General features: G+C 37.9%; 1 long non-coding RNA gene across 6 annotated transcripts in view; it reads right to left on the bottom strand.

Moving 5' to 3' along the window:
- The window catches only part of LOC144301802 (uncharacterized), a 467,418-nt gene that overhangs the window by 49,142 nt on the left and 391,272 nt on the right, over positions 1 to 27,004 (bottom strand). For 2 of the 6 annotated variants that reach the window (XR_013368683.1, XR_013368688.1), the window contains one exon: positions 19,870 to 20,507. The exons of the other annotated variants lie outside the window; for them this stretch is intronic. This is a non-coding gene — a long non-coding RNA (uncharacterized LOC144301802). Of the gene's footprint in view, positions 1 to 19,869; positions 20,508 to 27,004 lie in introns of those variants that run through there. 6 annotated transcript variants of the gene reach the window in all.

The following is a 27,004-nucleotide window of genomic DNA, read 5'->3' as shown; positions in this document are numbered from 1 at the left end:
AAGACATTTGGGGCAAAGAAGATGATGAGTTAAGTTTGAGGAGCCTTGGGAGAATAAGGATGACAGATTCTGAGGATATTAGTGTGTGTGCAGTAAAAACAAAAACAAGGCAAAAAGAAAAAAAAAGAACAGAAACATGGAGGCAGAGAATTCAGGGTTACAGGGAAATGTATTTGAGCAGAACTTTGGGGAAAATCTGTGCTGGGAAGAAACAGAACGTGGAAATGCATGAAGAAAAAGCTGAAAGAGAAGAAAAGCCCTCTTACAAATTCTGAGGAAGAGGAACAAAGACATCCGCAGCCCTATATTGAATGAAGCTTCACTGGAAAAAAAATGTACAGCCTCCCCAACTTTTTTATAAAAATTTTTCTGGTAATTTTAATATATCTGAAGGTAAACAGTACTTATACTTTAATGCATCTTTCCCAGAGCATGTGCAGTCATATAAAAGTCATTTAAATTTTCTGTACCTCCAACATAGGTCTTTGCTTGTTTGTTTTGATTTTTTCCTACTTTTACATCCCTTGTTGAAGTAATACTTAAGTGAAATGTTCTCCTAATATCTACTCAATCCCTGAAATCTTGTAGGAAATGATGTGCAGTCTCCCCCAGAATGTAAATCCATTCTCTGAATAAGGAAAGAATCTGAAGAGTTTAGAATTTATATTCCACTGAACACCAGAAACAAACATTTTAAAGAGACCTTTCAAAAAAAAAAAAAAAAACTCGAGAAGAATCCCCCAAGTATTTGGCAGGGATTTGATTTGTGTTTGTTCAATAAAGAGTGCCTCCCAGTATCCAGGGACAGTGCAGCGAGCTGGAGACAGGACAACTGAGCTCACAGATTCAGCATCGGTCATCTTACAGGCTGCAGAAGACAGAGGTAAAAGAGCAAACATTTACCCTCATGTGCCAGCATTACAAGAAGGATACAGAATTTCCACATAAAATGCTTCCAGAACTTAGAGGAGAAAATGCTCAAAGTGCTATTTTTATATTAATCAAATTGCCACCTGTAAAACGGACCATGTATTTAAAAATTAACACTTCATAAATTAAAGTAGAACCCTAGATTAAAGTCCTAATTGTGGAAAAATATTTTGTTCTTTCTCAGCCTGGTCATTAGTGTCTTCCAGGTTTTCATTCTGGTTTGGTTTTGGGTAGGTTCCGTTTTGAGTTTTGCTCTCATCTTCCTAAATAATACAACCCGGGTTATAATCACATTTAGAAAGAGAAGTTGGTGTTTGTTTATGGAAGCAAATGACAGGACATCTGTTATTATTGTAAAATTTAAAGAAAAAATGTTATTAAGAAAGCTTACTTCAGTGTATTTTATGTCTTTTGTAAATCAACAGATAAAATTAGCATGTTTAGATATTATTTATACCGAATTTCCACATAAAATGCTGTAAAAAAAAAACACAGAAAAATAGTTTTTTAACTTCTTAGTATTTTTTTTTCCTTTTATCCTGTGTACCAAGCAAGTACAAAAAGCTATTTTTACGTACGTTTTCAATACCAGGTATAAGTGCACCCTTTTCCTTGAAAATGCCAATATCTTATCTCTGCATTTCCTACTTTGTTATGGAAAAAGATGACTGTCCTACAGATTTACATGCCTTGCTCTCCTGCCCTAGAGATGCATATTTAACAAAGAATAAAATGGTTTAGAGAAGCAGCCTTAACTCATGGGCAGTCAAAATCAGATGAATGTTGCTCACATCAATTTCATTAGGATTCGTAAAGTGAGTCTCCATAGCAACATCATTTTCACAAAGCACTGAAACGCTGCATTTTATTTTATTTTTTAATGGAAAAGCCGAGGGTCAGATTATTTTTTTTTCCAATATTGCATTCACACAGGTCGAATAGCATTCAAAAGGAGCTTTATGGACATCAAAGATGGCTCCATATTTAAGTGGAATAATACTCTTAGCCAAGTTTCTTTTCTTTTCTTTTTCTTTTTTCTTTTTTTTTTTTTTTTTTTTTGGTGCCAAGTTTCTTATAGAAATATATAGTGTTAGTAGATTTGGGATAAATCTGAGGGGAACTAATCCTGAAATTAGAAATGTATTGCTTGACCCTCATTCTGAGAACTTGGGAGCTAGATATTTAAACATGACTGTGTAAATCCAACAAAAGGGCTCCTTTAAGCGTCAAATAAAATCCAATTTGTGTGACCAAAGAGCTTAGGGTAACATTTGGCCTCTTTCCGTTTTTCCACTTGCTTTGAGGATTAAGTTTAGAAAGAGGATAGTTATAGTTTTAATAATTCCTCATTAATAAAAATGTGTATTATCCCTTGAAGTAGTGTTGCTTTTTTAGAGAGAGAGAGAGAGAGTGTGTGTGTGAGTGGGGAGAGAGAGAAAGAGAATCTTAAGCTGGCTCCGTGCACCAGCTCAGAGCCTCACATAGGGCTCCCCTAGATCTCACAACTCTGAGATCATGACCTGAGCCAAAATCAAGAGTCTGATTCCCAACCAACTGAACTACCCAAGGGTCCTGAAGTATTGTTGCTTTTAAAATGTGTTCTCATTCCTTCATGAAAGATAATGGTGGAAGAAGAAATGTAAGGAACAATTAGTAATAATTCTTTACTCACTAATTTATTTAAGGGATTATCTCTAGAAAAAGTAAAATTCCTTATTAATTTAAAATTATCTCTTTTCAATATTCAAATACTGAATCTCTAACATCTTTTTGGTTTTAATGCTAAACTGCCTCTTAAGATCATAACTTTATTACAATTATGTAAGTGTATTTAATTGTTTTTTTTGGAAAAATTCAAAAATAGACTTTCACGCAGGAGACTGAAATAATTCCATCATGAATTAATGCCTATTTACTCAATAAACTAGAATGAGTTGGAGCTCTCATGGTCCATTGACTAAATACATAATTAGGTGAGAAGTTTGCTAATGTTTTTATATCCATCAGTCCATGCATCAGGCAAACCAGAGTGATGCTGATGAGAATATTTTATGTGATTAGTTAAACAAGTAATTGTTTTGTATATAAAAGATTTCTAAAATTAATTTGTATCAATCACAATTACAAAAATGCAGAGGAAAGTATGAAATCCAAGTATATAGATAATATGCATCTTAACAGGCCCTCCAGTACAATACCTTTCACTTTTGTTATTTGCTTGAAAATAATGGAACTATGCAATAGTATGCATAGTATGCAAGAGCAAAAGATTCACCTTTGTCCATTTTACTAAAATGTACAATGTCAATTATAGAAGCTGCATTTCTAGACCTTCTAGAAGTAAAAGGTAGCATTTTAGGTTAGGATTTGCATTTTCTGAGAAAAGTAAAATTTACTTGTCCATAAAGAATATTGGGATGATGAAAAAATGAAATAATAGGAAAAGCTTATTATGAAGAAACTACTTTTTTTCTTTTTAAGAGAGAAAGAGAGTCGGGGGAGGGACAGAGGGAGAGAGAATCCTAAGTGGGCTCCACACCCAGGGCAGAATCCAAGGCGGGGTTCAATCTCACGACCTTGAGATCGTGACCTGAGCTAAAATCAAGAGTCAGACATTTAACCGGCTGTGCCACCCAGGTGCCCCAAAATTGTCAACTCTAATGAAATACAGAAAAATTGACAAACAACTAAAAATTCTAAACAGATACAAAGCCAGTAAAGTAAATTGGGTTTCTGAAGACAAACCAGTTTTAAAGATTGTAAAACTATGTTAAACATCAAGATCTAACTTTGATGTTATCCTTATTTGAATATGGAATATTTACACGTGGCAACACTTTTTATTATATGAAGGGATCAAAAGAATCAAATGTTATTTATCTTAATTTACACATTGAATAAATATAGTCTGTCTATTGCTTATATCATTGCAGTATAAATTTACCAATATATGGTTCTAGAATATTCTGTTAGCATAGTAATTCTAATTTTTCTTTTACTTTAATATGTTTGCTGTTTAAAACCCTCAAGGCACTTTCTTATTATTTATATCATTGAGTCAAATAGAAACTTCTTTTGTATCAAACAGAAAGTTATTATCACATGTACTCATCTCTGCCAATATTTCTCACTTTACCCATCTGTTCTGATATCTACCATATTTCTAACCCCAAAACACCTTCCTTGCCAGCCCAACCTGTTGTGGGTCCTCTGCACATATTTCTCACTCTTCCACCTATCCACCAGAGCCTTCCTCTAATCCTGGACTACTTGAAACAGCTTTTTCCATCCTATTTGCATCCCTCGATTCCTTTTAAAAGTGGTGCGAATATTCTGTCTTCTGAAAAACTTTTCCCAACTCACCTCACTTTCTTAAACCTTCCAGCACAATATCCATCTATGGAGTTTCTGTAATTATTGCAGTTCTATATTTCTTTAGGTTTCATGCATACTTCCTCTTTCCCTCCGTGTTGTCAGTTCCAAAGGATAGGGAGAGTATATAACATATAATCTTATCTAATGTTTAACATACAATAAATATGTAAATTAATAAAAAATAAATATATATCTTGAACAAGACATGACTTCTGATGTATCTGATGTATTTGAGTCATGGTGGAACTTCTAATTTCTAAAGTGTTTTCAATTTTCACCCAAATGGTTAAATACTGTGATTTATATATGATGTAATGGTATAAATCAATTTTAGCTTGAGGGTATATCCACTAAAGAATGTGATTATGCAGAAATTACCTCTGGTAAAAGTTTATATTTATGTTTAACTACCACCTGTTCCTTCACCACATCTTGTCCAGTGAAGACCCCAGGTAGGCTCAAGAGGCCATGATCACTGAGCATTCTTCAGCCTAATAACCATTCTGATGCTTTGCAGCAAATTTGTTCCTAATTTATTGGCCAAAACTGTAACTTCCATGAAAATCTATGGGTCAGAGCTATCATTTTTCCTAAGGCTAAACATCTGATGGATACATGGGACACTGCAATCTTTGTGGAGTTTAAGGACAGTTTTCTTTTGATATTCTTTGATATATGGCCTAAATTAAATTTCAACACAAATGTTGGGGAGGTATAAATAAAATAATATATATCTTACATAATAAGTAAATAAATATAAATGCCTATCTCATTTCCCATTGATAGGATAAATCACCCCCCCAAAAATACCACAATTTCTTTCCTTTTTCTTTCTTTCTTTCTTTCTTTCTTTCTTTCTTTCTTTCTTTCTTTCTTTCTTTCTTTCTTTTTTCTTTCTTTCTTTCTTTCTTTCTTTCTTTCTTTCTTTCTTTCTTTCTTTCTTTCTTTTCTTTCCAAGATACAAGCTTGGAAGGGAATTTGACTTTTTCTTGCCCTTGGTGGCAAGAAAAGCAGAAAGAAAGGGCAGGTATTTCTTTCTTTCTATGTTCATCCAGTGGCTGAAAAGCCTGACATGACCAGTCTCAACTTGAAGAAATTACTGGGTCTCATGATGAGGGCATTTATTCCTTAGGCTCTAAAATCTCCAAACCAATATATCCCAGAGTTAGGGAACAGAAACAACATTTTGCATGCATGTGCAAATATGAGAATTGCTACCTTTAACTCTATACCCTACTCTCAGAATTAATATATTCTGGCAAGGGTAAAATCAGCAATACATATTAGTTTCTGGTTCATACTAAATCTTGCAAAAATAATCTCTCAGCTGGATTATAACTAGGTCACGATAATCCTTTTCTTCATTATGTAAGACTTGAAGCTTGTAACTTACAGAGGACATAAGAAGACTAGTGAATCCAATAGTCTCAGACTTCATCTCTTCTTTTTCTCCTCCTCCTCCTCCTCCTCCTCCTCCTCCTCCTCCTCCTCCTCCTCCTTCTTCTTCTCATTATAAAATGAGTTCTTTTGTCAGAAACAATGTTGTATTTGGTGCTATAATGCTTTCAAGCATTCAGTAATTTCAAGGATAGAAAGATAGAAAATCCAAATCTAAGATGAGAGTGTAAGTCCATGATAGAAGGAGCCCAAAGTAATCAACTTGGAACCTAGAAAATTCCTATTATCCCCCATGTATGGTTCTATATGAAAGAGGATATCCATTAGAAAACTTTCAGATACAAGTGAGAATGAATATCCAATAGGGTAGGCTGAATAATGGCTCCCAGTGACATTCAGGTCCTAATCCCTAGAACCTATAAATGTTACTTTACATGGCAAAAAGGGACCTTGCAGATGTGATTAAGTTTAGGATCTTGATGTGGAAGAGTATTCTGGATTGTCCAACTGAACTCTATCAAGTATCCTTATAAGAGGGAGGAAGAGGGAAATGTGGCCTCAAAGACAGAATGCAATATGAGGAAAAAGAGAGAAATTTGAAAATGCTACACTGTTGGCTTTGAAGATGGAGGGAGGGGCACAAGCCAAGGAATGAAGGGGGAAAAAAAGGTAGCACTAAAATCTAGAAAAAGAAACTAATTCTCCCCATCAGCATCTGGAGGAAGTACGACCTTGCCTAGACCTTGATTTCAGCCAAGTAACATTGCTTTTAGACTTCTGACCTCTAGAACTGTAAGTGAATAAGTGTTTTGTTTTGTTTTGTTTTGTTTTTTGTTTTAAGACACCAAGTTTGTGGTTATTTGTTACAGCAGCCCCAGGACACTAATACACCCAATAAAAATAATAAAGCTTAAATAAGAAAGATTTATCTTCTCATGACACAGTCATCCAGAGTTAATTCAGCAGCTCAAGGACCTCCGGGTGTCTGGGTCAAATTTTTCTATGAATCTCTTGGCCTACCTCTCCATGTGGTAAAATTGCTACAACAGTTCTGAGCTTCATGCTTTGCTGTGATGGTATCCAAAAGCAGAAAGAAAGGGCATATATATATTTATTTCATATATTTTTTTTTCCTCAGGATATAACTATGGAGTAAGCCATCAATAACATCTGCCACATGGGCTCAGGTTTTATTTTTGGCGATGGCAAATTGAGCCTCCAATGGTCAGATAAGACTTGGTAAGGAGAGTTCATGTTATTAAGCCCATGCATTTTTGTCTTGGCCCCTTTAACCTCACTGAGCAAGGATTGGGATTGTTGGAGAATGAGACTGGCTGACATCTACAGAGCATGCACCATCGTTTACCTGATTATTAAGAGCTGTCTCTTTACAAAGGGCCCTTGTGAGTGTCATCTATAGTTTGGGCTGCCACCACAAATTACCACAGAGTAGGGGGTGTAAACAACAGCAATTTCTCATGGTTCTGGAGGATACGAAGTCCAAGATCGAGGTGTCAGCAGATTGTATGTCTAGTGAGGTAACTCTTCCTGACTTACAGATGGCTGTCTTCTTGCTGTGTTCTTACATAGCGAAGAGCAGACAGTACTCTCCTTCTTCGAAGGACACTAATTCCATCATGAGGGCTCCATCTTCATGACATAATTATTTTCCAAAGTCCTCGCCGCCAAATACCATCACACGAGGGTTTCAACAATGAACTGGGCTGGAGGGGAGGGGTGGACATAAACATTCAGTCCATAAACAGTGAACTTTCACATGGAACACAAATAACCTCATCCTTGAGTCTCATCCATATAGCTGTTCCCCAACCTTCTTTCTCCCCCAATTTCCATAATCCAGACCAAACAAAAAGCTAAGGAAATAATGTTGACTTTTACTTTAGACTCTTCTTCCAGGCAACATGAACAATCCAGTGGAAAGCTCTGCCTACTTTCCTTTCCCTGGAAAGAATTTCATTCTACACTGTCCATCAGAGTCATACCTCATAGGGTTGTAATGCTGCACATCTACTTAGAGCCAGTTCTAGAATTTGGGAAGGAGCCATCTGTAAAGTGGGATTTATTCTCTTTTTGTCCTCAGCCAACAGCTCATATGGAACTCCCCATGAGACTCTAGCTGTGGATTGTGGAACAGGTGGTAGCTGTGCAGCAAGTTGTATGCTAGGAGTGGGAACAATCTATTCTGATGGTTTAGTGGTGTGCTCTGGATCAGGCAGTCCCTGATCCCATATATGCCATTCTCATTTGATAACACAGTGGAGTGGGCAGGCCTTCCTCTATGAGCTGGTGCATCAGAAAATATCCAGTTTAGCAAGAGCACTGTGGTCCTCAAGGGTTACCATCAGGGACTTAGTCTCTCCAGTTCCCAGTACCACGCCAAGAGCTATTTCTTGAAAGAAAACAAGTTATTTGACCAAGCAGGCATGACTTTTCAAATATCCTAAAGAAGTGGCTTTCAAAAATTGTGGCCTCAGGACTCTGTAAGAAATGCATTTTAATTTGTAATCCAGTACAACACGCTCAGAAGATCTTGAGCAAAATAAACACGTTTTAATAAATATTGCCCTTACTACAGGCAATGTGCTATGGTATTTTCCTTCCTATTCTATCATATTTCATATTTTTAAAAAATGCTGCTCAAGACCTGTTAAATGAATTTCACAACTCGCTAATGGGTCACAACACACAGTTTGAAACATGCTGCCCTAGAGGTCTCATAGTAATTCTACTGGGATTTGCTAGAAGAACCACAGAACAATCCAATCAGCTACAGAAAGTTCAAGCAAAATTGATTCTGCTGGTTCAAAAGGTCCCAGTGGCAGAGCTACTTGCCCTGCATGACCTGCAGAAGAAGCTTCTCTGGGCCACACTTAAACTTAGCAGCCCTCAGGGTCTCCCAGTAAATGGTTTAGGGCAGCACCCCCCCCCCCCCCAGTGTGATAAACGTAGCCATCAAAATTAAAGGGACCAATGAAGCATTTTTTTTTCTTCTCCTAACACAAGATGCAGCAACTTATCTTTCACTTGGAAGGGATTTAACTACATTCTTTAGTAGTGGAAATGATATGTTTCAAATACTACCCCAAATATCTTTCTTACCGATAGGGAAGGTGGAAGAGGAATCCCACTGTGTTGAGGCTTATGAAATGGGTGACTTTGCTAAAATCAGCCAGATAAGTTGAGGGAAGCTCAGAACAGTGAGGTTTTTTTTCCCCTTAACGTATCCTGGGGTATTTTTATGACATTTTAGATGAGGGACACATATGACAATGTGCCAATAAGGCTGGAAATGCCAACCAGCTGGTAGTCAAAATGTGTTGGAAAAAGATAAAGATTATCAAGCTGATTGCTCTTCGATCTGAAACCAATATGGTGGAAATTCCTAGTTTCACATGTGCCAAGAGAAGGAAGCAGATTGCTCAAACATGGGCCAACTCTCCAAAAAATCACCCAGGAATACCAAAGGTGCAATGTTGAGGATCCTTTGCAAATGGTTGGGAGGAAGAGGTAGCAATCAGAACTCCACGGGGTCCTCAGCTCCAGGAAGCGGTGGACAAGATGCCCAGCTAGCGATTACCAGAGGATTGTCAGTTATGCCTCACAAGAAACCAGCAGCCAGAAGTCAGAGCTCCAGAGACCAGAAGAACAGAGCCCACAGAGAAGTTTTACAATCCCCAGACATCAGCAGGGGAAAATACAGAGAGTGCAAGATAACCAGAGCAGCCAGGTATACCACACAAGATACCAGAGCCAGTGCCCAGCTAGACAAAAGACCCATTACAGTCTTGGGGATACACAGTCCACATATAAACCTATGACTGTTTCCATTGTCCTCCTGGAAACATGTAAACTCTCTTTTCATTTGGGACATAGGATGGGGAACAGAGATATGAGCTTAGAAGGGAGTTTGACTTTTTCTTGCCCTTGGTGGCAATGGAAAGTTTTTATGAGTTCTTGATTAATTATGGAAAATAACAAAACTATTACACTTCATCATATAGTGACTATAAAGTCATATAGTGTGCATAACTGATCCTACTACAGCTCTGAACTAGATTTAAGTTTACGAAACCAAGTGAAGGTTTAATGTTTGAAAGGTATTGTACACCAAGTCTGTGTGTGTTGAGCTATAGTGAATAAGGAGAGATTCATTTTCTTTGAAAAAATGAATATTGTAAATTGATAGAAAGCTTCTCTGTTCATTCAACAGTCAGTGGGATGGTGGCTGGGCAGTGTCATTATAAAGCATGCAATCCAAAACTGCACTTTTCAAATAATGAATGAGACCAAGAGACATCAAGCTGCTTGGTCAATGTCCCACACAAATTTAATAACAAAGCCAGGACCAAAATCCAACCTAGTACACTGTTTATTCAAAAAATTAATGCTTTTAAACTCTCTTTTACATATGCCTAACCTAGATTTTGCAATTGGGACATAAAAGCGTGAGAAACATCTGTATATTAAATTTCTACTCACTACACATCAGCTGAAAAGGTGATGCAGGAGATAAGTAAAATACTTCAATAACCTACTTCTGCAGTATTCATGTATTATGTATGAGCAAGAAGGATATATAATTGCCATTATAACCTCCAGGAAGAGATTAGAGGGTAAAGAGAAATTTTCATTAAGAACCTGGTGGTATACAAGTAAAACATGCATCAGGGAGATAGATAATTATCAAGACAATAACAAATATTAGCTGCAAAAAAAAATATTAGCTGCCGGTCTGAAGGCAGAAAGTTACAGAAAAGTAATAGATTTTATATAAAATGGTATTTGCTTCAAAAATGATGACAAGTTGTGTTCATAACACATACTGAGCCACAGTTAGGAAAACCAAAGCTCTAGATTGACAACTTTAAATACAGATACATGTGTAAACTCTCATTTGAGCAAAGTTCTTTTTTGGACTCAGTAGTCTTTTTTTTTAATAAATTTATTTTTTATTGGTGCTCAATTTGCCAACATACAGAATAACACCCAGTGCTCATCCCATCAAGTGCCCCCCTCAGTGCCCGTCACCCACTCACCCCCACTCCCCGCCCTCCTCCCCTTCCACCACCCCTAGTTCGTTTCCCAGTTAGGAGTCTTTATGTTCTGTCTCCCTTTCTGATATTTCCCATACATTTCTTCTCCCTTCCCTTCTATTCCCTTTCACTATTATTTATATTCCCCAAATGAATGAGAATATACACTGTTTGTCCTTCTCCGATTGACTTACTTCACTCGCATAATACCCTCCAGTACCATCCACGTTGAAGCAAATGGTGGGTATTTGTCGTTTCTAATGGCTGAGGAATATTCCATTGTATACATAAACCACAGCTTCTTTATCCATTCATCTTTCGATGGACACCGAGGCTCCTTCCACAGTTTGGCTACTGTGGACATTGCTGCTAGAAACATCGGGGTGCAGGTGTCCCGGCATTTCACTGCATCTGTATCTTTGGGGTAAATCTCCAGCAGTGCAATTGCTGGGTCGTAGGGCAGGTCTATTTTTAACTCTTTGAGGAACCTCCACAGTTTTCCAGAGTGGCTGCACCAGTTCACATTCCCACCAACAGTGTAAGAGGGTTCCCTTTTCTCCGCATCCTCTCCAACATTTGTGGTTTCCTGCCTTGTTAATTTGCCCCATTCTCACTGGTGTGAGGTGGTATCTCATCGTGGTTTTGATTTGTATTTCCCTGATGGCCAGTGATGCGGAGCATTTTCTCATGTGGACTCAGAAATAGTCTTAGATTCCAACCCACATCTTTGTTATTCAAAGGGACAATGTTACTACCAGTCTCCCACCTATCCATTGGGCCATTCTTATCTCATTCTCTACATCCCGCTAAAATCTGAATAGCCTGACCTCACTCCTCTCAACTTCAGCAGGTAGACATTCTGGCTTGGCTCACGGATCCCCCTTCCTGACTGATAGGCTCTTACTCCAGTACTGAGTGCTCTCCTTCCTCCATGTGGTTACTCTCCACAGAAGAAAGCCACCTTAGTCAAAGTCATGTCCCCTTCTCAGGGGCTGTGGGCATTTGGTGACTGGTGGATGTGAGGGTACTGACGCCTGAACCCCTGATATTATTTAGGACAACTTTGAAGGATCATCCAGCCCCAGCTGCCTGCCAACCTAGGCCTGACTGTGGTTGCAGTAGAGGTTTCTCTCCTTCTCCAGTTCTCCTTTCTTCACTCTCATGTACAACTGATGCCAAAAGCACTCCCCAGGGGGAGCTTCCTGAACTCCAATGTCTGCCGCAGAGTTAGCCTCATGGGGAACCTGCCCATAACATAGCCTGCTTTCCCTGAAATCCCAAACTCTCCATGAAGGCACCCATGTTAAATGGAGCTGTTTTGCTTCCTCACAGCTACTGAAACTCATGTAAACAACTACTTAAAAATAATGAACATGAAATCATATTTATTGTATATATTTAAGCATTTCTTTGAAGATTTTATTTATTTATTCATGAAAGACACATAGAGAAAGGCAGAGACACAGGCAGAGGGAGAAGCAGGCTCCATGCCAGGAGCCCGACACGGAACTCGATCCCAGGACCCCAGGATCACACCCAGGCCAAAGGCAGGCACCAAACCACTGAGCCACCCAGGGATCCCCCCATGAAACAAAATTTTTAAAAGTTTTCTTTATGAGGGAATATGAAGTGAGCTGGTGGAGATCAGGTGAGTGGTGTTCTTATGCCCTTGAGCATCACTCATGGATGTATGTATGACTCAAATGAACCTGAGGGAGCACCAAGGTAGTTTTGAGAGGCAAGAAGGTTTAATATTGTTTTTACTACTTTTAATTTTATCCATGCCCTGTATAATGTGTTCCCCTATTAGACCAATTAGACCACTCATTAAAAGCAGAAAGCATAAAAGAACAATGATTTTGAATGAAATATAATGAAAGCCATACAAAGGACAAGAATCTAAAATTGCATTTAATGATAATCCTTACTAGATCTAGCTGATCAAAATTCTTAGCTGGTGGGGGCACCTGGGGTGGTGCAGTCAATTCGGTGTCCAGCTCTTGGTTTCAGTTCAGGTGTGATCTTGGGTTCATGAGATGGAGCCCCCCATTGGGCTCCACACTCAGTGCAGACTCTGCTTGAGTTTCTGTCTCCCTCTTCTCTGCCTCACCCCTGAGTTCTGTCTCACTGAAATAAATAAATATATCTTTAAAAAAATCTTTAACTATCATTTTTTTAAAAAGATTTCACTTATTTTTTTTTTAGAGAGAGAGCACTAGTGGGGGCTGGGAGCGGGCAGAGAGAGAAGCAGACTCCTCACTGAGCAGAGAGCTCAATGCAGGGCTCAATCCCAGGACCCTGAGATCCTGACCTTAGCTGAAGGCAGACACTTAACTGACTGAGCCACTCAAGTGCCCCCTTAGTTAGAATTTTAAAAGTATTCTTTGGGCTTAAAAGTCAAAGTTAAAAAGACAAAACAGCCGGAAGGAATACTTCTAACTTGACCTTCACCTTTTTGGAAATAATTATTACTTATACTCCCAAAGCATTTTATAAAGTATGACTGAAGTAATTTTAAATGGCCTCTCCTATTTGTTCATCTAGAATATCTAATATTCTTTTTTAAATTGATTTATGACTTATAGTCTATAAAATGTACAAATCTTAAATGTACAGTTTGGTGAGTTTTGACAAATACCTACACCTGTGTTCACAGTATTCAAACACAAAAACTAAACACAAAACTAAACTAAACTAAACTAAACACACTAAAAACAAACACAAAATTAAGGGAAAAAATTACAAATTTCAAGATTTCCCAACCAATAGTAGATAATGAAAGTTGCTTCCATATGCATTTAACACCATAATACGGGGGATCCCTGGTGGCGCAGCGGTTTGGCGCCTGCCTTTGGCCCAGGGCGCGATCCTGGAGACCCGGGATAGAGTCCCACGTCCGGCTCCCGGGTGCATGGAGCCTGCTTCTCCCTCTGCCTGTGTCTCTGCCTCTCTCTCTCTCTCTGTGTGACTATCATAAACAAACAAAAAAACAAAACAAAACATAATACTTAATATTCCATATACACTTGATTTCCAAAATAAAATGCAGCATTTAATTTTCTGCTTATTTCTAAATCACACTTTTCTTATATAATTAATTTAAAATAAATTAACCGGTAGACGTCATCCATCATTTGCAAAAAAAGCCTGAAACTGATATGTCTTAAGAATAGTCAAAAATATGTACTAAAATGTAACATATAATACCAGTGTGTCTCAGGAGACACTGTTCCTGGGTCTATCTCAGCAGAGAGGATACATTTAGATGAAGCACCAGTGCAACATCCAAGAGAAATTGGAAGGCAATTTAAATTTTTACTGCTGCTTTTGGAAAGCATTAAAGAGGGACTATATTTTTAACTCTGTGCAAGATGTGTTTAAAATCTCTTTATCTGAGACTCTCTTTCGATATCTCACACAACGTGGCAAGGCAGTTGCTTCTCATCTCCCTTCTCTTTTCCACCTCGCTCCTCCAAATTCCTTTTCCCTAAATCCTTGTAATTGCTTCCGTGCTTCTGATTAACTTATATATGTAAAATAATAAAAAGTGAAAAGACACCCCTGGACGCTGCTCAAAGCAATAAAGGACTCTTTCTTTTAATGGGGAAGTGGGGGAAAAGGCCACAAATATTCATTTCAATATTTGATTATTTTCTTCTAATATTCTTTTTTAAATTGATTTATGACTTATAGTCTATAAAATGTACAAATCTTAAATGTACAGTTTGGTGAGTTTTGACAAATACCTACACTTGTGTTCACAGTATTCAAACTATGTAGAATATTTTCATTAGCCCAGAAAACCCCTTTTCACCCATCAGTCAGTTCTCCACAATCAACAGAGCCAAGCAGTGTGATAATTTCTATAATAATTTTTTTTATTTATCCATATTTTTCATGTAGCGGTACTTTGTTCCTTTTTAGCACTAAGTGGTATTCTGCTGTACAAGCATACCATTATTTGTTTATCCATTCTCTTGTTGAGGTGCATTTGGGCTTTTTTAGTTTTGGGGTCTTTTGCTACTTTGTGTTTAGTAATATGTTGATCTATGATGTTTTAGTTAAAACTACTGTTAATTTTTTAAAAAAATGATTTATTTATTATTTGAGAAAGACAGAGTGAGCATGAGTTAGGGTGAAGGGTAAAGGAAGAAGGAGAGGGAGAGGGAGAGAGAGAAGCAGACTGTGCTGAATGCAAAACCTGACATGGGGCTCAAATTCATGATCCTGAGATCATGGCCTGAGTCAAAATCAAGAGTTGGATGCCCAACTGTCTGAGCTACCCAGGTACCCCTTAAACCACTTTGTTAATTTCTTATCCATCATAACAGCCAAAATTTGAGTCTAACAGTAGCATATTTAGGGCAGATTATGTAGCAACCAGAACCCCTATATTCTGTTGGATGGGATGTAAATTATTGTAATCACCGTGGAGAGCAATTTGGTGATAGTTAAGAAAGTTGTAGGGGCACAATCACCACTATCCAGTAATTCCACTCCTATTTATATATGCATCTCAGATACATGCATAAGGAGACATCTATGAAAATGCTCATAGCAGTCTTTTTTTTATAAAAACAAAAAAAAAGTCAAAAGAGGATAAATGTGTTGTCAACAGAATGGATAGATTGTTATATATGTATCCTTAAATGGGTTATAACAAAAATGTCTAAATATGAGCTATTCATATCTACTTGAAGAATTCTCATAAATATAATATTAAAAGCAAGTTTAAAAAATGTTATGATACTTTTTATTTAGACATTTAAAGGGATAAGAGAATAGCACATATTCTGTAGAGAATGTATCAAGAAATTTATAGAAATGGTAACCATCACGTATAGGATAACGCTAACTCCACAGAAATGAAAAGAGGATAAAAGGAAGCTTTACTTATTTTTTTTAAACTGGGCTGTGGATACATGAGCGATCATCATAGTATCTCTTGTGTTTTATATTATATAAGTCTAAAATATTTAATAATAACAAATTTTCTTTGATGGTACTAATCCACTCAGAAGTGAACCCATAATTCAGCAAGTTCCTAAGAGGATCTTTCAGAAAGTATGCTAAAGTAAAAAGAATTTAAACCAGAGTGTTTGGGAGACACCAAAGCAGCTTAACTTTCAGATTCCTGATTCTATGATTCAGCATTGCAAAGTTAAGTATGATGAGTGAGAAAGTGGGTAACTTTAAAAAATATCTGATCTTTTCTCAAAACTGGAGAGTACCTTTGAAAAGACATTTTCTATTTGATCCTTTTTCTATTTGTGCTCAAATATTTAATTAGATCAGAATATGAACATATAGATAATTTGGGGACAGTGATATGCTGGTAAATGTTTAGCAACTTGCTTAGAAACAGGAGGGCAATAAAAGCCGGATTTATAGCCATGGCCAATTCCAATGGTGTAAACACTCCCATCGTTATTGATTTATGCTACCAGCTTGCCTTTGATGAGTGCAAAGTTGGGAAGAGATGTGCACAGTTGGCTAGTACGAGCAGGCTCTGGCATATTAATGTAAGAGAGAATTTTTCACAGAAAACTTATGGAGATTAGAGAGGTCTGACACGGTAGAAGTCACCCATTGCCTGAGATGATACCAGATTTTCCCAATGATCAAATGAATACAGAGTGCCTCAATAAATGCACGGGATAAAAGGGGACAAGAACAGGACCTTAATAGAGAAAGTTAATAGTATTTCCCATTTTTGACCTAAAAGTACATGTTTATAACATATCTTGCATTTTACAGTATAAATCTTATCCTTCTCAAAAGCAGATCTGTTTCCAATAAAATGCTCTAATATTTCAAATACTCTAAATTGGAGGGAGTATGGTGTTATACAATGAAATGATGATGTCTTTGATAGAATGAGGTCAACAAATACTGTTAAAAGGGAGAAGCTAAAAAAAAAAGGGAGAAGCTGATAACAAAAGATATAGAAATGTATGGACTTGGTTACATATGGGAGAGATTACACACAGGTACAGTTTCTCAATTTCCAGGACTCTCATAAAAGATTAAGGCTGCACAACCATGCATGATTCCTTCTGTGAAGAGAAAGAATGCAACCGTGTGAGAGAAGTTCCTCACCCATCTACATGGAGATTTTATTTAGGCCCTCTTGCACCTCCTTCTCATCACTGAATTATTGGAAAGGTTCAAAATGTGTCTCTCGCTGCTCAGCAGGTGCATGAACCCAATGTAAAGCAACCCCAAACACTTAGCTAAATGTTTTTTTTTTTGTAAGATTTCTATTTATTTATGCATGAGAGACATAGAGAGAGAGACAGACAGACAGACACAGGCAGAGGGAGAAGAGGCTCCACGCAGGAAGCCCGATGTGGGACTCAATCCCAGGACTCCGGGACAATGCCCTGAGCCAAAGGCCACTCAGGCCTCCGACTAAATGTTTCTTAAAAGACAAAAGGCAAAAAAAAAAAAAAAAAAAAGACAAAAGGCAATTTGTCAGGCTCTTTTCTAAACCCAGCCAGGCTTCCTGAAGGCGAATTAAGAAATATTTATAAGTAAAAAAAAAAAAAAATATATATATATATATATATATGGTAAGATGAAAAATCTCAAATGTGGGAAATACTATAATTAGAAAAAGAATTTTTGTCTTGTGTCTCATTAACTTCAGCTCCGCACCCCAGACATCAATGGCATTCAATATGCAAACTTTTTCTTTAGCCTTAGATCAAAACTAGAAAGATGATCTAACCTAGGAAGCTTCCTTTTTAAGGTAAAATAAGATGAAAGCCTGAACAAGATGATTTTCCTAGGAGGACTTAATGTTACTATGTCAGCTTCTTTGTTAAAAGATTTAACACCAGATAAAATTTCTAAAATTTTCATTTGGGAATGATCTGTACATGTAGCTGGTTTATAGTAAATATTGCTATACATATAGCTTTAAAAAAACACTTCTATTATTTCCAGGGAGCCATAAAAATAAATTTTGCTGTTCTCACTGTTTAATAATAGATTTTTAATTACTGCTTATTTTTTCCTTGGGATTTGGGAGGATTGTTTCATTTTATGTCTACTTTCTGAAGAAATAACACACGCAATTTATTTTTCAAGAATTTATGAACACTTTCGAGAACCTGTTTCTTATGTTGGTTTCAGGGTCTCTCCAGCTACCAAGGCCTTAAGGAATAGGGAATGCAAATAGTCATTCAAAAGAGAGCTTCTGGGCAGCCTGGGTGGCTCAAGGGTTTAGCGCTGCCTTAAGCTCAGGGCATGATCCTGGAGACCCGGGATCAAGTCCCAGATTGGGCTCCCTGCATGGAGGGAGGGAGCCTCTCTCTCTCTCTCTCTCTCTCTCTCTCTCTCTCTCTGTCTCCCATGAATAAATAAATAAATAATCTTAAAAGAGAGAGAGAGCTGCTTTTCAAAAATCTCACACAGTTGGCTACCAGATTATTTTCCTAACCCCTTTATGCCCTCAACTGCAATGCTTTTAAAAATGTATTTTTTTCATAAATTAAACTGATACTTAGAAATTCGGGGGGAAAGATTTTTTGCCCTAATCTTTGGGAATATGAACAAATGTCTTAGAAATGCCACCTAAGTTAATCAATTAAAAGGTAGCACCAACGTAAAATACACTGACTTTGTTGGAAAAAGATGTATTCCTTCATATGATTTTTTTTATTCACTCAGTTGTTTATCTTCAGTAGGTATTTTTTGGTTAGTATCATAATAGCTGCTAGACTCAGAGAGGAGCAGGTTATCTGAATTGACCCAGATTAATCAGATTAGATTGGAGACGCTCTTCTATCCCTAAGACTCAGCCTGAAATTTCAATCAAGATTTATTTCTTCGTAGTCCAAAAGTTGTTTGGGGCTTTTAGGCTCCACTTAAAAGAACCCACTCTTTCTTTGTACCTGTCTGGATCGTTTTTTTCTTGCAGCAAAGAGAATGCATTCCTTTCAGAGTATGAAAAAAATATATGCACTGTTGCTAGGTAGGCTAATTCTTTAAGCTGTTATCAACTAATGTCTTGATAGAGATGAACTGACAGCTGGTTGAGAACTTTATAGGTACCTTTCAAGGCATAAGTGAGATGGAAATAGGAGAAAGATGTAGAGAGGAAGGCGAAGAGCAAAGACATATTTCCCCCTCATTCCAAATACTGTCTCAGAGACATCTGTTTAAGAATGGCAGATTGCACAGATGCATTTTCTTATGCTGCCTTCAGGAATCTAACCAAAATGACAGTACAGAAATTTAAAATAAAAAAAGGTAAAAGCCATAATCCCACAAGGATAAAGAGAGTAGTAGATGTGACAAGAGCAGACAGGTCAAAAAAAAAAAATCTAGAAGTAGAAAAAGAGAGAGATGAATGATGAGCATTTAGGTGGCTGGAGAAAGCTGAAGGTTACCTGCCTTCCCAGAAAGCAAATCTGTTGGCCCCACAGAACTATAAAGAGGCTGAGGAACTGGATGTGGTTTTGAGATGGGTATCAAAACAGAAGGGATGGTTAAGATTCCCTATAAGAAGCAGTTTGGACAATGATCCTTCCCTACTCAATGCCCCAGAATTGAGCACACTCTTGCGAAGAGGGGTGCACACTGGGTTGAGAATAGTGGGGGTCATGCTCTCACCATACTCTATCCCCACACCTGGACAAGAAAAAAGGACCAGGAGGGGCAGTGTGAGTTTCTTTTACACCATCCCATGGTATACTAATGAAATACTGAGGGCAGTACTTGGATTTAAACAGACATCTCTCTTGGGAAGCTGTGGCATGTAACTCAAGTGAGCATATAATTAAAAAATCATTTCTATTTAGCTTTGAATTGCATTATAAAAATTGCAGCTTTTTAATTTTTTACACATTTTCTTAATTATGTTTTGCTTTGTGTAATATTAAAATTAGTTTTAATTCCCCATTCACTGGCAGAGTGAGAGGAGGAGAGGTAGGCCAAAAGCAGAGTGGGTGTTTAAAAATGTAGTAACCACAAAAATGGATACCTGGTAAACCCATTCTTGCATAATAGGTCAATTAAGTTAAATTTGTACCGGATCTCTAAGACTAATAAAATTCCAGCCATTTTAAGAATCAGTAGCAATCAGTAATGATTCCAGGAATCAAGATGATCATTCAGGGTATATTTATTCCAAATGAATAAAAGGCAGATGACTTGAATCTACAGCAAAATAGTCACAAAATTAAATGTAAGGAATGACATCATCTAAACAGATTTCGTCTCCCAGAATAGTGGCAAAACTCAAGTATAGTCAGCAATGTACACAAGATGCTTTATCCCCAGTCTTGTTACTTGATAGATGAAAGATGCCCAACCCTACACGTTAAAGTTGCATGTTAAAAAACAAAACAAAACAAAACCAAAAAGGCAGGCCACAAAACTTTTACATAATTAGCAGTAATGGTTATTAATCCCAAGTGAATTTTTCGTCTGATCTTGTGCACTACTGAATATAGTTGGTCATCTACATGTTTCCATAAGGTATATTCACACAAAGATTTTTTCAGTGTATGATACCACAAAATATTTTTTATCCCAAACCAGCCTGTGTCCAAAGAGAAATCACATCTCCCTCTCTTATGTTCTCTTTCATTTTCTTTTCTTTTTCCCTTTTTCATTTCTTGTTAGTTAGCGAGATATTCATACTACCATGGAAATAGATAAGCCTTCCATAACACAGTGTTGCACCATACATCCTCTCTCAGAGATCTTCCTTTCAAAGATGATTCTTTAAGTTATATGTAACTATAGGAAGAATAAAATATTTTATGAAACAAATGGAATGAAATTTTTCAAATAAAACAAAGTTAATACACTTTTCTTGACATCATCTTAATGTTCAATATGTCAATGATTTAGAGTGCAATCATTATTTCTTCATTGCATATTCTCAGGGTTAAAGGAAAGACATTTTTTCTTATGAGACAGGAAAGTAAATGAAGAACTATTGAAGATAATAATGTATTCACTAGGCTTGAAGGTCATGTGTTTCTAAATGCCCCAATGTGCCACACCTCTGAGCCCATATTTATCCTACTGGAGACTTAATAATATTCTAATTATATCTATGAGTTTTCCATGATACTTTTCTTAAGGATTTTTAAAAGATTTACTTATTTATTTTAAAGAGAGAGAGAGCATGCACAAGGTGGGGGAGGGGCTGAGGAAGAGAGAGAGAGAGAGAGAGAGAGAATCCTCAAGCAGACTCTCCAGTGAGTGAGGAGCCTGAGGTTGGCCTCACTCCCAGGACTCTGAGATCATGACCTGAGCTGAAATCAAGAGTCAAACACTCAACCAACTGAGCTACCTAGGCGCCCCTTCCATGATTCTTTCTAAATACGCTGTCTTTCCTGTGGGATTGGCCTCTGCTACATGGCATAAGATTGCCACTTTGCCAGGCTCAGCCATCCTGGACTGATAATGAAGAAATTACAACATAGAAAATAAGCATCAGTGTCTGCTGTGTATTCATGCCCATTCCCAGAGTCCAATAGCATTCTTTTTTTTTAAGATTTTATTTATTTATTCATGAGAGACAGAGAGAGAGAGAGAGAGAGAGAGAGAGAGGCAGAGACACAGGCAGAGGGAGAAGCAGGCTCCATGCAGGAAGCCCAATGTGGGACTCGATCCCAGGACTCCAGGATCACGCCCTGGGCCGAAGGCAGGTGCTAAACCGCTGAGCACCATAGGGATCCCTCCAATAGCATTCCTAACTGCTGGCCACACTCAACAAGGAAGTGCCAACTCACATATCTAACAAAGTGTCTGGACTATCATCATACCTCTGGGTATAGTCCCTCAGGTCCCAAAACTCCAACTGAAAGAACACTCTCCTTCTAACCCTACTGTGGACTTGGCCTTTTTGTCACAGTTCTCCGTTTTTCCTAATTGATTATCTAGAAACTAGTTTTCTTGGTTGATTAACTCAAGGAGAGACATTCCACACACACACACACACACACACACACACACAAACACACACACTCCTCACAAAGATCTAGAGCCTTTTCCTCCGGCCCCAATAGGAAAATCATATCCGAAAACAGTAGCCCTGCAGGAAGTCATTTCTCAGCATCTAGGTCAATAAGTCTTAGACCACCCCATTGCTAAGAAATCAGAGGTCCACAAAAATGTTCACAACAAAAACAAATGCCCTTCCTTTTCTGGTTTCTTTTCAGTTCTTTCAAGTTTAAAATTATGTCTGTATCTCTTTCCTGAAGTCCTCTTCATCTGAGATTCTCATTCCAGAAAACAGCTGCTCAAGCAAGAATACATGCAATCTCAAAGAATAAATTATAGTATACAAGCAGCCTACATTATAAATATATTCATAAAGCAGAAACACATCTCTCAAAGAAGCAACAAAATCTGTAGAGACATAGCTTTGCCAAAACTTATGCACAACAGTTAAAATTACCAAAGAGACTACATAGTTTCTCAGTTTATAACATCTGCAGTCATGTTTACATACTGAGGAAAAAAGCCAAAGAGGAAAGAGATGCTAAAATGCAGAATAAGAGATACGCACAGGAAAAAAAAAAAATTCTCTTAGGAGGACTGTAATTAGGGAATTGAACGAGATGGAAGTCAGAACACAAGTGGATGAAATACAATTGGAAAGAAGGTAAAGCTGGTTGAGGTTTGGGAATAGAAGTCTGGGAAAAGAATCCAACCCGAAATGGAAACTTCTAACATATTCCAGGGAATAGATAGGATACAACAGCAGATTCATTTCCATTTCACAATTAACTCTTAGTAAATAAGCCTCTTTACCCTCTTGAGTTTGAACTTACTTCATAAAAGAGAATTATCACTGCATTCCTGTTTATTTGTCACATTAAGACATAGAAATAGCAAATGCTTGGCCATGGTGAAAATGAAGATGGCAAACTTGCGTTTGGGTATATAATATCTTGTCCACGATCAAGAAGAAATATATAAGAGAAACTTTGTACGCTTGCTGGATAATTAGAGCAGAGACACTAATTGCAGGAGACAGAAGGTAAGATTCTTTCCTTGTTACTTTGGATGTTTCATACTGAGGGGGGTTAATCATTAGGTCTATGATATTGAACATGGATTGCATCAGATATGATCAAGGAGATTCCAGAATATCACCATGTTCATCATGTAGGAAAGACTACCTGCTCTCAGAAGTAGCACAAATTATGATGGAAAAAGAATAAGTTTTGAAGTTCTGTTATCTTAATAGTTTGGCTCCATTGTTTGTTACCTGTGAATAGATACGTCTATAAACTCCTTGAACAACACAGTAATAAAAGTGGCACCTCACAAGTTTGTCAGCTTTTCTCTCTCCCTCATCTTAGTGAGGCCGTACTGGCTGGAGTCACTGAGTCACTGAGAAGTGCAAGGACAACACCAGGGAACAGGATGATAAAAATGTCTGGAGAGTTTAGGTAGGATAACATAGCTTGTCAATGTGAGAATAAGTGCTTAGATACAAAGACACCTGGGTGGCTCAGTGGTTGAGCGTCTGCCTTCAGTTCAGGTCATGATCCCAGGGTCCCGGGATCAAGTCCTACATCAGGCTCCCCATGGGGAGTCTGTTCTCCCTCTGCCTGTGTCTCTGCCTTTCTTTCTGTGTCTCTCATGAATAAAAAAATAAAATCTAAAAAAAAAGGGGGGGCTTAGATACAGCCTGGGATCAGAAACCAGTCAGAAACTGAGGCAACACCATAGACTCTCCCAGATGGAGTCCCTCATGGCTCAGTTCTTATATATTATATCTGTATATATTCCATATACATTCTTCCACTGAATGTTTTCATCTGGGTCCTTGCCTTTAAATACCAACTTACTAGTTTCCTGGCATTGCCATAGCCTGATGGCTACCATAAACTAGGTGGCTTAAACCCACAGAAAGTTACAGTCTCACAATTCTGGAGGATAGAGATCCAAAACTAAGGCATCAATCAACAGGTGAAGTTCCCTTCTCCCCTGTACAGGAGAGCCCATTCCTGCCTCTTCTAGCTTCTGGTGGTTTGTTGGCAATCCTCGGCTTTCTTTGGTTTGTCGCTGCATCATTCCCATCTCAGCTTCCATCAACATCATGTGGCATTCCCCCAACGTATCTGTTATCTCTGTGTCTGTTCTCCACTCCCTATAAGGACACCCATCAGTCATATTATACTTAAGGCCCATCCTATTCCAGTATGACCTCATCTTACCTTGAATAATTACCTCTGCAGTGGCTACATTTCCAAAGAAGTTTACATTCTAAGGTACTAAGGGTTAGGACTTCAACATATCTCTTTGGAAGGCACAATTCAATCCATAATAACATCCATATACTCATGATTCCCAAATTTATATCTTTAATATTGATCTTCAGTGATTTCCCAATTGCTTACTTAGCATCTCCACTTGGATATCTAAATAGGCATTTTGATATGTGTGAAACTTATCAGCTGTTCAACTCCTCCAAGCCTTTCCTTTCTCAGCCTTCTTCATCTCAGTGTATGGGGATAACATCTGCCTCACCATTCAATTTAAAAATCCATGAGTCATCTGTTGTTCCTCCTTTACCCTCATCTCCTACATATATCCCATTAACATCTTTTTCTTATTCTTTAACCTCCATGATGGGAACAGATTCATCCATTTCTCTCATCTGTTCTGCCACCATAGAGCTCCAAATCAGCATAGAACATAAAAAATGGCCTCCAAATTTATCTCCTTGCTTATATCATCATTACTCTATAGTCCATTCCCCGTGTGGCACATTTTTTTAAAGATAAATCAAATCACAACATTCCTTTTCTTGAAACTCTCAAGGTCTCCCTGCCATATTTAGAATGAATTTTGAACTTCTCACCATGGTCTACCAAAACTAATGAGGCTTGAGACCAACACCACCATCTCATACCACTAACCATCCCCTTCCTTCTGTTAGCTCAGCCGTGCTTGAAGTCCAGAAACTCTCTCATTCAAATTGTCCAGAATTCAAAATGAGATGCTCATGAGAGTAGGGAGCAAGGAGTGGGGGAGGAGAGAGAGAAGGAAAACATAGCAACTGCCATTTCATGGTTGCAAGGAGATGTAGAGTGCACCTACTTTTTAATATCCTCTTTCATCCAATCCTTCTTGTTTCACTCCTCCTTCCCACTGCTGCTTTCCAGTCTACCTGATAACCTCCAAGCTCTGGCATTTGGGTTACTATTTGCAGATACTCCAGTTGAGGTGTCTTTTCTCTTTGCTAGGTCAGGTGCTTTTATAATTAATGTTCTAGCTTCCAAAATTCAAAGCAATATCTTCCATAGATGTCTTCTCTCTCATTCTGTTTGACTTTATGAGTTGATACACTTTTAATGCTTAATTTTTCCTTAAAGAAGTTTGGGAGTGAGTGTAGATACATGCATGTGATCAATCTACCTGATTAATGGGAAACATCCCCACCATTTACTGGATTTCTCTAGTCCAACTCTTCCATTAGAGGTAGCAGAGAACCCCTGGATTTGGAGCAAAGCAAGCATGATGTCACCCATATAAGAACAATGAATGGAGTGATAGATTAGAGTCATATTTCTCAACTACAGCAGTATTGACATTTGGGGCTGGATAACTGTGTAGTGGGGAGCCATCTTGGACACTCACTGTAGGAAGCTTAGCAGCATCTCTGGTCACTGCTCACCCTCCTAGTCATGAGAAACAAAATATCTCCAGGTATTATTAGATTTCTCCTGGAGGAGTGGAGGGGGGGAGCTTTCTCCTGATTGAGAACCACTGATTTAGAGAAAAATTAGAGCACTGTTAGCAGGGTAAGAAAGAGAGAGTGACAAACAAGAAAAATCTTCTACTCCTTGATTTAATCAACAAAAAGCTGACTTGGAAGACCTAGCAGCAAGATATTTCCTCATATTTTTCAACCTATCAAAAGGAGATAAACTTCTAATTATAAAATAAATGAGTCACAGGGGTATATTATTGTACAGTCTGTGCAACATACAGGGTGACTATAATTAATAATAATGTGTTGTATATTGAAAATTGTTAAGAGAGTAGATCTTAAAAGTTCTCATCACAAGAAAAACCTTTTTTTGTAATTATGTATGATGATGGATGTCACTAAGCACAGTGGTGATCGTTTTGCAATGTCTGCGAATATCGAATCATTGTGTCATACACCAGAAGCTAATACAATGTTATATGTCAATTATACCTCAATAAAAATGTTATTTTGACTCTTAATTATCATATTGTCTTAGGAAAAAGATCTCAAACCCCAGGAAAAATAGGAATGGAAAGTGCCTAGGTGGCTCTGAGGAACTCAGCAGTAGAATCCTTCAATATTCACACAAATGTTTCACTATTTAGAGCATTCAGCATCTCTGTAGCACAAACTGTTTCTTTTCTACCAACCTTCCAATATATGTCATATATAAATTTATATTTATCACATATTCTTTTAATTATATTTATTTCCCACCCTCAGTATGTCAGAGACCACTGGAGGCATTGCACATATGGCAGTGTATGTGATACTCAGAGCCCCTACCTTCATGGTGCTTATATTCATGCCAGGCAACTGATAGTAAATAGTAAACTGATCAATAAAAAATTTAATTCAGTGGTGATAAATGCTACATGGAAGATAAGAGAGCATAATGTGTTAGAAATGAATGGCAGTGGGAGAAAAAGCAGAGATGGCAAGATTAGAATGGTAAGTTGGGGAAGACTCTCAAAAGAGATGACATCTCATTCCAAATTCAAAAGACAATTACAGGAGATAATTAAAGATTTCCTGTATGAAGACCTAGAAAGATAATCTAGAAGCAAACAGTCAGTGCCATATGAATGTGTGTGTAGGGACACCTGGGTGGCTCAGCAGTTGAGCGCCTCCCTTTGGCCCAGGGTGTGATCCTGGAGTCCCGGGATCAAGTCCCACATCAGGTTCCCTGCATGGAGCTTGCTCCTCTCTCTGCCTCTGTCTCTGCCTCTCTCTCTCTGTGGCTCCTTGAATAAATAAATAAAACCTTTAAAAAAAGAATGTGTGTATATATGTGTATGTGTGTGCATTGCATGTGCTGTGACCTGAATGTCTGTGTCCCCCCAATATTCATATGTTAAAATCCTAACCCCCAAAAGGCAATGGTATTAGGAGGAGGGGCTTTGGGGAGGTGATAGAGTCATGAGGATGGAACCTTCATGAATGGGATTAATTTTCTAACAAAAGAGATCCCACAGAGCTCCCCAGCCCCTTCCATGATGTGAGGACACAGTAA

This window comes from Canis aureus, chromosome 30 (genome assembly GCF_053574225.1).
Source record: "Canis aureus isolate CA01 chromosome 30, VMU_Caureus_v.1.0, whole genome shotgun sequence".
NCBI classification, from domain to species: domain Eukaryota; kingdom Metazoa; phylum Chordata; class Mammalia; order Carnivora; family Canidae; genus Canis; species Canis aureus.
Note: the sequence above shows the minus strand (reverse complement) of the source record. Positions and strands in the feature narration are given on the sequence as shown.